Here is an 11,117-nt window from a genome sequence, read left to right as displayed (position 1 = left end):
TTCTCCAGTGAGTGGGAGATTGAACAAATTTCTGACATGCCCAGCTGACGACTTTGTCACCCAAAAGTTTGAGGTGAGTACTAGAGAGTCAGCTATACTGGATTTAATCCTAACTAATAGGGATGAAACGACTAAGGGAGTAGAAGTTGCAGGAACTTTGAAGGAGACTGACCACGTCATACTAGAATTTGCCATAATGCAGGCACAGACATCTGAACAAAATCAGAACAGCATTTTAGACTTTGTTGAAGTAAGAGAGAGATTAGGAAGGATTTCATGAATGGAAATGCTAGAAGGAAAAACAGTTCAGGATACATGGGAAACTCTGAAAAACAAAAAATACTAACGGCCAAAAAACAACACCCAATACCACAGAGGAAGAAATGTAAAAGACACCAGATGAGACCAGCATTGTTGCCCAAAGAAATCTGACAAACTGAGGGACAAGAAGGACAAGTATAGAATAATGGAAACAGGGATAAATAACTAAAGTAAAAACTAACACAAATGAAATACCAGCAAATAGGTTGAATATGCAGGGATGAAGTCAGGAAAGCTAAGCCTAAATATGAACTAAGACTTGCAACAAATTCCAAAAATAAGGGGAAAAAAAGTTTTTTTTGCCAAACAGCTTTTCTCATCCATCTATTCCACTTAGTTAAAAAATCTTGCCATTTTCTTGTGGATGTTGTTAAGGATGGGAGAGAGAAATCAGGTAAGATGTTGATTTCTTTTATCTTTTTTTGTCTCTCACGGGATTAGAAGATTGGACCTATCAGAAGCAATTCTTAAAGATTAAGCATTTGTTTAAATATGGTTAAAATATAATATGGTCTGCCTAACCAGTAAATATTGAATGGAATAGAGTTAAAAGTTATATATTTTTATGATATATGAAATGTAACTATCTTATCAGATTCAATTTTTAAAGATTAAGTATTTGTTTGAATATGGTTAAAATATAACATGGTTTACTTAATTAATAAATATCGAATGGAATAGAGTTAAAAAATGAAAAAAATGGGGGATATAAATGAATTTTAGTTTGAGAGAGAGATGTTTTTCTTTCTCTTTTTCTTCTTTCTTATTCTGAGTAGTATTGCATTCTTTATGATATGAGAAATGTAATTGTTGGGAGGATTATTGTGAAGGAAACAGCTTAGATCCGTGGTGGTGAACCTATGGCATGCGTGCCACAGGTGGTACGCAGAGCCCTCTCTATGGGCACCCACGTCCTTGCCCCAGTACTAGGCCTTCAGCTAGGTTTTATAAAACCTTTTTGCTTTAGACCTCCAGCGCCGTATGAAAAAAAAAAAAAGTTCAATCAATCAATCAATTTCTCGCGGGAAAAAAAGATCTCGCAAAGTTGGAATTGATTGATTGCACTTTTTAGTCCCACCCAGTCTGCCATTACCACCGCAACCACGCCCACCCAATGGGCCATGCCCACCCAGCATCCAATGATACATAAGTGGGTTTTGGATTGCAGTTTGGGCACTCAGTCTCTAAAAGGTTCACCATCACTGGCTTAGATATTTAACCGTAAATCAACTTTGAGAAAATCTTAACAGATAAAAATTATTTCAATTTTGTGGGGAAAAAGTCTAAATGGGAAAGAAAAAAAAAGTTTCTTTCAATATGTAAAGAATAAGAACAAAGTCAAGGAAATGATCAATCCACTAATGAGAGAAGAATGGCAAGAGGGTGATAGGTAGCAGGGAGAAAATAGAGCTACTTAATTCCTTCTTTGCATCTCTCTTTACACAAAAGTAATAAATAGCCCAGCCCATCAAAAGCAGCTCAGTGGGAGACAGAATAGGAACACAGATCAAAATAGGTAAGAAATTGGTTATAAAGCACCAATCCATTTTAAATGAATTCATATTGCCAGGAACAGATGGTTTTGAGAGAGTTGGCAGATGTGATTTCAGGACCACTGAAGAAAATTTTTCAAAGCTCCCGGAGCACAGAGAAACTGCCAGAGGACTGGAAAAGAGTTGATGTGTTTCCAATCTTCAAGAAAGAGAAAAATTGGATTCAGGAAACTACAGACCGATCAGCTTGTCATCTATCCCTGAGAAAATCCTAAAAAGGTTACTCAAAAAGTAGAGGTGTGACTACCTAGAAATGAACAAAGTGATCACTGGAAATCAGTATACATTTGTTAAATGTATACAGACAAATATTAATGCTTTCTTTGATAAAGTGACTAAATTAGTGGATTAGGGAAATTATGTGGATAGTTTACTTGGACTTCAGTAAGGCATTTGAGAAAGTAAACTCCAGCCTACTTCTTGGTAAGACAGAACCATGTGGGATAGACATTAACACAACCAAAGATATTTGCAATTGGTTGACCAACTGCACTCAGCATGCAGTCCTTAATGGAATATCTATGGAAATTCTCAATCATCTAGGTCAGTGGTTCTCAACCTGTGGGTCGGGACCCCATTTGGGGTCAAATGACCATTTCACGGGGGTCACCAAACCATGCTGTCCACCATTTTTTTCCCTTTTCCCTAGCTGTCCTACTCCCTCTTATTGGTGGCCACACCAACTTGGGGGTCACCACAATATGGGGAACTGTATTATGGGGTCACGGCATTAGAAAGGTTGAGAATCACTGATCTAGGTCATGATTGTCCCAAAGATGCTGTTCAAAAGGCAACTGGACTTTCTTGGTTTTTCTCCTTGAAAACGTTTTACTTCTCACCCAAGAAGGTTCTTCAGTTCTGAAGATCAACATCTTTGGGTCCTTAGTGGAACTATACATGAGGGAAGCATGCAGTAGGTATCTAAAGTTTCTCTCTTGGCCCCAGTGCTCTTCAACATCTTCATAACCAACGTAGATGAGGGAATAGAAAAGGAACTCACCAAATTTGCTGATGACACCAAACTGGGAGGAATTGCCAATACCTTGGAAGTTAGACTCAGAAGGATCTTGACAGACTTGAACATTGGGCCCCCTCCAACAAGATGCAGTTCAATGATGAGAAAAGGAAGTTCCTGCACTTAGGCACAAAAACAAAACAAAACAAATGCACAGCTATAGAATAACCAGTACCTGCCTCAACAGTAGTATCTGTGGAAAATGGATCCTGGTATCCTAGTGGACTATCACTAACGTATGAGCCAGCAATGTGCCTTCGGCTGCCAAAAAAGCCAACACAGTCATAGGCTGCATGAACAGAGGGATAGCATCAAGATCATGAGAAATGATGGTACCACTCTATACTGCATTAGTGATGAGTACTCCAAGTGAATGCCACACTTGGACTACTTATCCACTTCTGGTCGCCATGATACAAAAAAGATTCTGAGACCCTAGAACGAGTGCAGAGAAAAGCAACAAAGATGATAAGGGACATACAGGTCAATCCATATGATGAATGGTTAGGGGAACTAGGTATGTTTAATCTAACAAAGAGAAGGACTGGGGTGACATGATAGCTATCTTCCAGTACATGAGGGGGCAGTCACAGGGAGGAAGAGGTTCAGTTATTCTCCAAAGACTGGGGACTGTCTCCTGAGGACAAGACAAGAAGCAATGGGTGGAAGTTTGTTAAAGAGAGAGCTAATCTGGAACTAAAGCAAAAGTTCCTGACAGTGAGGGCAATTAATCAGTGAAACAGCTTGCCATCCAAAGTTGTGGTGCTTCATCACTGAAAGACTTCAAGAAAAGGTTGGACAGCCATTTATCTAGGATGAAGTCAGGTTTCATGCTTGAGCAGGGGGTTGGACTAAAAGACCTACAAGATCCCTTCCACCCCTATGATTCTAGGAATCTATACCTTCACTCAAATAAGACATAAGAACCCAGTATACTTTTACCAACCAATTTGTAAACTGGCAGAACCAAGAATCTTTCCACTTTTAGATATATAATAATCATAATAAGTTCTTTTTAAAAAAGGATGTTAATAATGTCCTTAGCTGTGATAGTTTGATTCTGTGAAAAAGAGAGACAGACAGATGGACAGAGATGGACAGAGAAAAGGCGAGAAATGGAAACTATGCAACTGGCGTAGAAATTAAACAGAAACAGCAACCTAAATTTTCTATGTATATCATGAACTGAAGAAACAAAACTATGTTGCATAATATGTCTAAAAAACAATTTCTCTTCCCTTTTCCAGTATTGTTTCTTGGAACAATATAATTTAAAAAACTATTTCAGCAACATAAAATTTGTTAAGTTTATATTTAGCAGGGATCAAAGATCTGTATCACTCCAGGAATGGATGTGATATGTTAAAGACTTTACAGATTTTTAACTTTTTCCTCCAGAGATTTAACTTTAATTTCTTTTTTCTTTTTTTATGAGAACTTATGCCATAATATGACTATACCCTTGCTATGGTGATGAAAATTTGTCCCTGTTGATTTCTTTTAACCCTGCTATCAGTTTCTGTTCTATTCGCTTAATAAAATATTTTTCATTCAAGGAGCACTTGAAAAAACATAGACAAATTATTATTAATTGAGATGTTTAACTTGACAGGAACATGGTCTAAAATATTTACAGTGTTTATGTCATGTGCCTTAACAAGGCTATGAAACTAAAAAACAATCTAAATGAAAAGTAGTGGAGAAGAAAGTAAATTCATATTGGGGACAATTATTAATAACTTGAAAATAACTATGATTTTCTAGATAATCTTTAGATTAATGATGTACATTCAGTGGTGCTATATCTAAATCCAAATATTAAAAAACAAGCTTCTTCAACTGATATTTCTTCTTCAATCTTTGGAAAATATTCTGATCAAAACAAAATATGAACTATAAAGCTTTAGAATTGTGATTTATATATACTTCTTCCAGCAAAAGCCATTTCAAGAATACACTACGAGTAGCTCAGAACAATAAAATATTTGTTTGCCTTCTCCCCCCCTTCTTGCTCTTAAGAAACATTTAATTTGCTATATTTGTATGACAAAAAATAATAACAAGAAAAATAAAAATTGCATTCAATGGATCCACTGAGCCAGCCTTTAACACCCCTTTGATAGTTCTACCAGTTGGACTTTGAGACTTGCAAGGTTGATAGTCATGTAAGGCAGTGCAGACAAGAAACACACATAGAAGTACTGGCTAGCTCTACTTTATTGTAATCTTATATTAATCAGGATCTTGCAAATCTGAAAGTGCATCTCTCTTCATCATCTTTACAATACAAGAAACTAGGGAGAGCCCCTTCTGAGACATCTGCCATACCCACATGTCTCTGCAGGCTAAAGGCAATCTATCACTTAACTATCTGACTGTCGCCCTGACTGTGACTCTTCTCCTTGTCTCCCTAAGTCATTCCTACATACTATTACACTTCAAAGGCAAGGTACGCCAGTTTTCTCAATCTTTGGAACTATCATTGAAGAAATTAAAAAAAAAACCTCATGTGAGTATTGTGGGACATATGTGAGATGAAAGTTCTTCTATGTAATAGTCTGATGGAGAGCAAGGGAGATGACTGATGGAAATATGCAACAACTGTTACCTAAGGAAGGGAGGAGGGTCTGTGTATGGGAAAACAATATTTGAAGCTCTGGAAGCATTATAACATTTGGAGGTACTCAGACAGACATCTTCCTGATTCAATGAGTATAAAAAAGGGGTGGGGGAAAGAATAGAAACATTAGTCTTGCAAAATTATAGCCAATCTCAATAAAGGTAAACAATCTGAAGCTTTTTTATTCTAAGAGTATTGGGTCCAGTTGACTGAACTACTTTGGGTTTTATGCTAGATTTTACGTTGGGTTTCCTTTTGTGGATGCTTTTTGTTTATCATATTGATTTGGGTTTAATTATTATTATGTTTTCCTTTTGTTTGAGGCTGGATGTTATCCAGAGTTCTCTGTAGGCACTGTAAATAATAGTATGTGTAAGCTAAGATAATGAGTTATCTTTGTGACACTTTTTTTTCAACAGGCACAAATTTCTGTTTTCTCCTGCCTCTTTCGCCATCTCACCTTTTCTTTTTGGACCAAGACTCCCTAACTCAAAACTGAAAGCAAAATGTTCTTGTTGGCCTAACTATCGTGCCTCTGTGCTGACAATACTGACATTTCAATAATACAGGTTTTGCATTGCATTGATTAGGTATCAGTAGATGTCAAGATTTGTTGTTCTTCAAAATAAATATTGACCTCAAGCATTACAGCAATCAATATTTACATCTTTGGTCGATCAGTCCAGATGATCACCTGAACAAATCAGATATCCAATTACTATTTATTTTAGGGGTGAGGATTTTGCATAATAACTGTGAGTATTGCTTAGGCTAAACTAATGCTTCTTTAACACAAGGGAGACTAATAAATGATAAGAGCCCATCTCATAAAAAATGATCTGAGTCATTATTTTCCATTCAACAAGATGCTTATCAGAAAAAAAGGCAATATATTATTCTCAGATGTCTAACACTCAAAAATCCTGGCTTTACTGCAATATTTTATTGGCTTCAGAACAGGAAATGATATTGGATTGGCTACTGCTAAATAGGCAAGGATGATGCTTTAAAAGGATCAATACATCAGCAAGTAAGTCATTGCTTATGTTGCAGCAGTTTAAAATCTTCACAATCTTACCACATGAGCATCTTCACAATGTTAGTTTGAGAACTGGGATCTCATGCAATCCTCAAAAATAGTAGGAGCAAAAGAACTTTCACCATGAAGGTTTATTCTGCAGCTTCCCAATTTCAGTCTTTTTAGAATGATCCTTGGCAATGATCAAGAATACTATTTTATCTATCTGTCTTTTGGTGTAATATCTATTACTAGTTTATATTAGCCATGCTTTAGATAATATCTAAAATAGTATTTATCATTGTGGTTTCCCAGGAAGGAGTCAGTGAATTCCAGAGAGAAGACCAAAATAAGAGAGTGCACAGTCCTGAGCTGGATGGGGAAGGAAGAGGTTTAGGGTAGCCACAACTTAGCCTAGAATCGCTCAGAGTATATCTATTAAACTAGAAGATTATAACTTTAGTTTGGCAAGATTCTGTCTATTAGGCATAAGCAAATAAAGAATTGAATTGGATTGGATTTCACCATGTTGTCTTTGGTCATAGGCTTGATAGGTAGTTATTCCTAAACATTCTTCTTTTCCTAATCAAATTATCCATCAAGCAAATACATATTTTACTACATGAAGCATTTCTTTAATTTTCAATCTTAAATCCTGTATGGCCCACTGTTAATGATTTCTCCAATTTGCATCTTGGTTCCTCCTATTTGCTGCTTTACAAGCAACAGCTTATGTCACAAGAACTATTTGCATGAACTATATCATGTTTTGATATTTTCTTGTTATAGTGCCATACTACCATCTCAATGCTTTGGAATCAAATGTTTCAGCTGAGATATATGATTCTTAAAAGAGATTGCCTTTTGTTTCTAAACATGCTATGAGTCTTCTTCAAATGTAGGTAAAATTTTCCATCTGGCTTACACCCAAGAAAATGCACATAACATCATTAACCTAATTGGCAAAATGTAAAAAAAAAAAAAATCCAGTAGATTTTTGTTGCATCAAAATGGCCTTGCTTCAGTTCAGTGTGGTGTAATGTTTGTGATGTTTAAAAGACTAGACTTGTCTGGAATTGTGCCATTTTTAGATCCTTATGGTCTGTCTTGTGGCTTAATAAACTGTTATAGTTAGTTTATGAAGTTTACTGTGACAAAAATAGACTTGGCTGTTCAAGTGCCTAAAATAAGACTACTGGCTGGTAAAAATGCCCTATGTCCTATATTAAATATGAAACAGGAATAATTTCCAGAGAAGTGTCTGATAGTTTTGTTTAAGAACATATGCATGAAAATACAACAGACTTGGGAATACCCTTGTCTTCTCCCCTATCTTTTCTGTCTGGGTTTAGGACAATAAGAAAATTAAATTGAGACTTATTTAATAGCAATGAGAAGTAGAATAAAATATTGAGCAAACAAAAAAGCATGACATTTTTATGATGATTTCCATCTGTAGCAATCAGCTTTTCTTTGATGTATTTTATACCTTGCTGGATTATTAGTTTGTTTTTATGAACACACAGTCTCTAAGGAAATAGCATTTTCTGTCTTTTTTATTAGTTTATTGCAATTCATTGTGGCACACCTGCCAAAGAAAGCCTTGAGAGGCCCTGAAGCACAGGTATTTTAAATCATTGTTAGGCCATACGCTATTAATTCACAGAACCTTACACTGAATAATATTCCTATTTCAGGGATTGGGTGAGATTTAAAATTCATCACTGACTCTAAATAAATATTGGTAGTTCCTAGCAAATTGCAACCCTGATTTAACAAAAAGCTTTAGCACTTTCTGGATTAGCACTTTAATATATTGTGTTTTTTTAAAAAATATTTATTTTCTTTAGGAGAATAGGAAGACTTTGACTTTAAATGGTGTACAGAAATTACAACACCTTATTAAGGGGCTTATTAATCTGAAAGCTATAGAACCCTTTTAGTATTTACCTGGTAGTTATGTCCCATCCCAGTCTAGATGAAATTATCCAATGAGATTCAAACTGGTCTGATATCCTATTTTATAATCGTTAATTTCCTCATTTGGATGAAAAGTTAAATAAGACGTATTACATTACATCACAGGAATTAAAGAAATAAAAGAGAGATTATAGTACCATACTTATTCTTAATTCAATAATCATGGTTTATTGGATCCAAATGATTATATAAGAAATGAGATACCTTGCTGTGATACTGTAATTTCTTTATCATTGGAGGAGGAGGACAAGGAGGAGGAGGGGGGAGGAGGAGGAGGAGAGAGAGAGAGGGAGAGAGAGAGGGAGGGAGGGGAAAGAGGGAGGGAGGGAAATTAGCTATTCACCTCCAAAAATCTACTTTTGGTATCATAGAGATAGAACATAGTCATAGAGAAAAGTATTCATAAAACTTACATTCTTGGCTCTCTGTCTTTTTATTCTATCATTGATATCAAGTCTGCTAAATAATAATAATAATAATAAGTTGGAAGGGACCTTGGAGGTCATCAAGTCCAACCCACTGCTCAGGCAGGTAACCCTATACCATTTTGGAAAAATGGCTGTCCAGTCTCTTCTTAAAAACTTCCAGTGTTGGAGCATTCACAGCTTCTGGAGGCAGGTTGTTCCACTGGTTAATTGTTCTAACTGTCAGGAAGTTTCTCCTTAGTTCTAGGTTGCTTCTCTCTTTGGTTAGTTTCCACCCGTTGCTTCTTGTCCTGCCTTCAGGTGCTTTGGAAAATAGCTTGACTCCCTCTTCTTTGTGGCAGCCCCTGAGATATTGGAACACTGCTATCATGTCCCGCCTCGTCCTTCTCTTCATTAAACTAGACATACCCAATTACAGCAATCATTCCTTATATGTTTTAGTCTCCAGTCCCCTAATCATCTTTGTTGTTCTTCTCTGTACTCTTTCTAGAGTCTCAACATCTTTTTTACGTCTTGGTGACCAAAACTGGATGCAGTATTCCAAGTGTGGCCTTACCATGGCATTGTAAAGTGGTATTAATACTTCATGTGATCTTGATTCTATCCCTCTGTTAATGCAGCCTAGCACTGTGTTGGCTTTTTTGGCAGCTGCAGCACACTGCTGGCTCATATTTAAATGATTGTCCACTAGGACTCCGAGATCCCTCTCACAGTTACTACTGTTGAGCAAGGTACCCCTTATACTATACCTGTACATTTGGTTTTTCTTGCCTAAATGTAGAATCTTACTTTTTTCACCATTGAATTTTATTTTGTTAGATAGCGCCCAGTGTTCAAGTCTGTCCAGATCCTCCTGTATCCTAAGCCTGTCTTCTGGAGTGTTGGCTATTCCTGCCAGCTTGGTGTCGTCTGCAAATTTGATGAGTTCCCCATCTATCCCCTCGTCCAGATCATTGATGAAGATGTTGAAGAGCACGGGGCCAGAACAGAGCCCTACGGCACCCCATTACACACTTCCTTCCATGTAGATGTGGTTCCACTGAGGACCACACACTGAGTACGGCCGGTCAGCCAGCTACAGATCCATGTGGTGATGATGCTGTCTAACCCGCATTTTTCTATCTTATCAAGTAGTAGGTTGTGATCTACTATGTCAAATGCCTTACTGAAGTCCAAGTAAATTATATCCACAGCATTCATCTGGTCCACTAATTTTGTCACTTGGTCAAAGAATGCAATAAGCTTTGTCTGGCGTGATCTGTTTTTGACAAATCCATGTTCATTTTTTCTTTTTTCTTTTCTGTAAACATTATTAGTAAAATAATTTTATATCTGTAATAGCCAAACTTCTGGATTTATTTTTCCTGAAGTGCATTGAACTTCTTTAAAAGATTCCAAAAAGCAAATACGTATGCATAGAAATCTGTTTACAAATGATGTTGGGCCATAATCTCATAGCTGTATGTCATACACATGACTTTGTTATATGTTATAGTGTTATCCACCAAGCACTCCATGCATCTCTGCCACAGCAATATTGTCTAGAGCTGCTGGGAAGTGTCGCTCAGTAGCACCTGTAGGGCTAGCAAATTCCCAAAACAGAGTATGAATATGTACATGGTTTTTTATCCTCCCAACTGCTGTAATTTGTAATCTGAGCACTAAGGATGGATCAATTTATTAATTATGTTCTACCTCAACTTTTCATTTTATTAATTTAGAAAAAAAATCCACATGTATATAAAAAATTATATTTCCATCGCATTTTTCCAGATCTACTCACTTTTCTACACATCTTCTTTTGAGTAAGCCTTTTAGAATGTAACTTTATTTGTAATATTGGGTGACTTTTTCTAATGTAATCTGTGCATTTTTTTCAAAAATTTTGTTTTGTTCATGTTCATTAATTGTTTCAATTTGCTATTGTATTTTGTAAGCTGCCCAAAGTTCACTGGAGTGAGGAAGGTAAATAACAACAACAATAATAATAATAAACTTGATAGGTGGACACAAATGCCAAATGCAATCTATATATCTGGTTGACTTTGTGATCAATTGTAATAATAACAGACTAAATCATCATCAGTCAATTCAGTAAAGTAAATGTCAAAACCAGTCTATCTAGCTGGCTGTGTGATCAACAATAATACTACTAAGAAAAAAAATACTAAAAGGAAAAGTTATC

Source organism: Crotalus tigris, unplaced genomic scaffold (assembly GCF_016545835.1).
Source record: "Crotalus tigris isolate CLP2741 ecotype Arizona unplaced genomic scaffold, ASM1654583v1 scf7180000017850.1813134, whole genome shotgun sequence".
Taxonomy (NCBI): domain Eukaryota; kingdom Metazoa; phylum Chordata; class Lepidosauria; order Squamata; family Viperidae; genus Crotalus; species Crotalus tigris.
The sequence above is the reverse complement of the archived record's forward strand: the minus strand, read 5'-3'. Positions refer to the sequence as shown.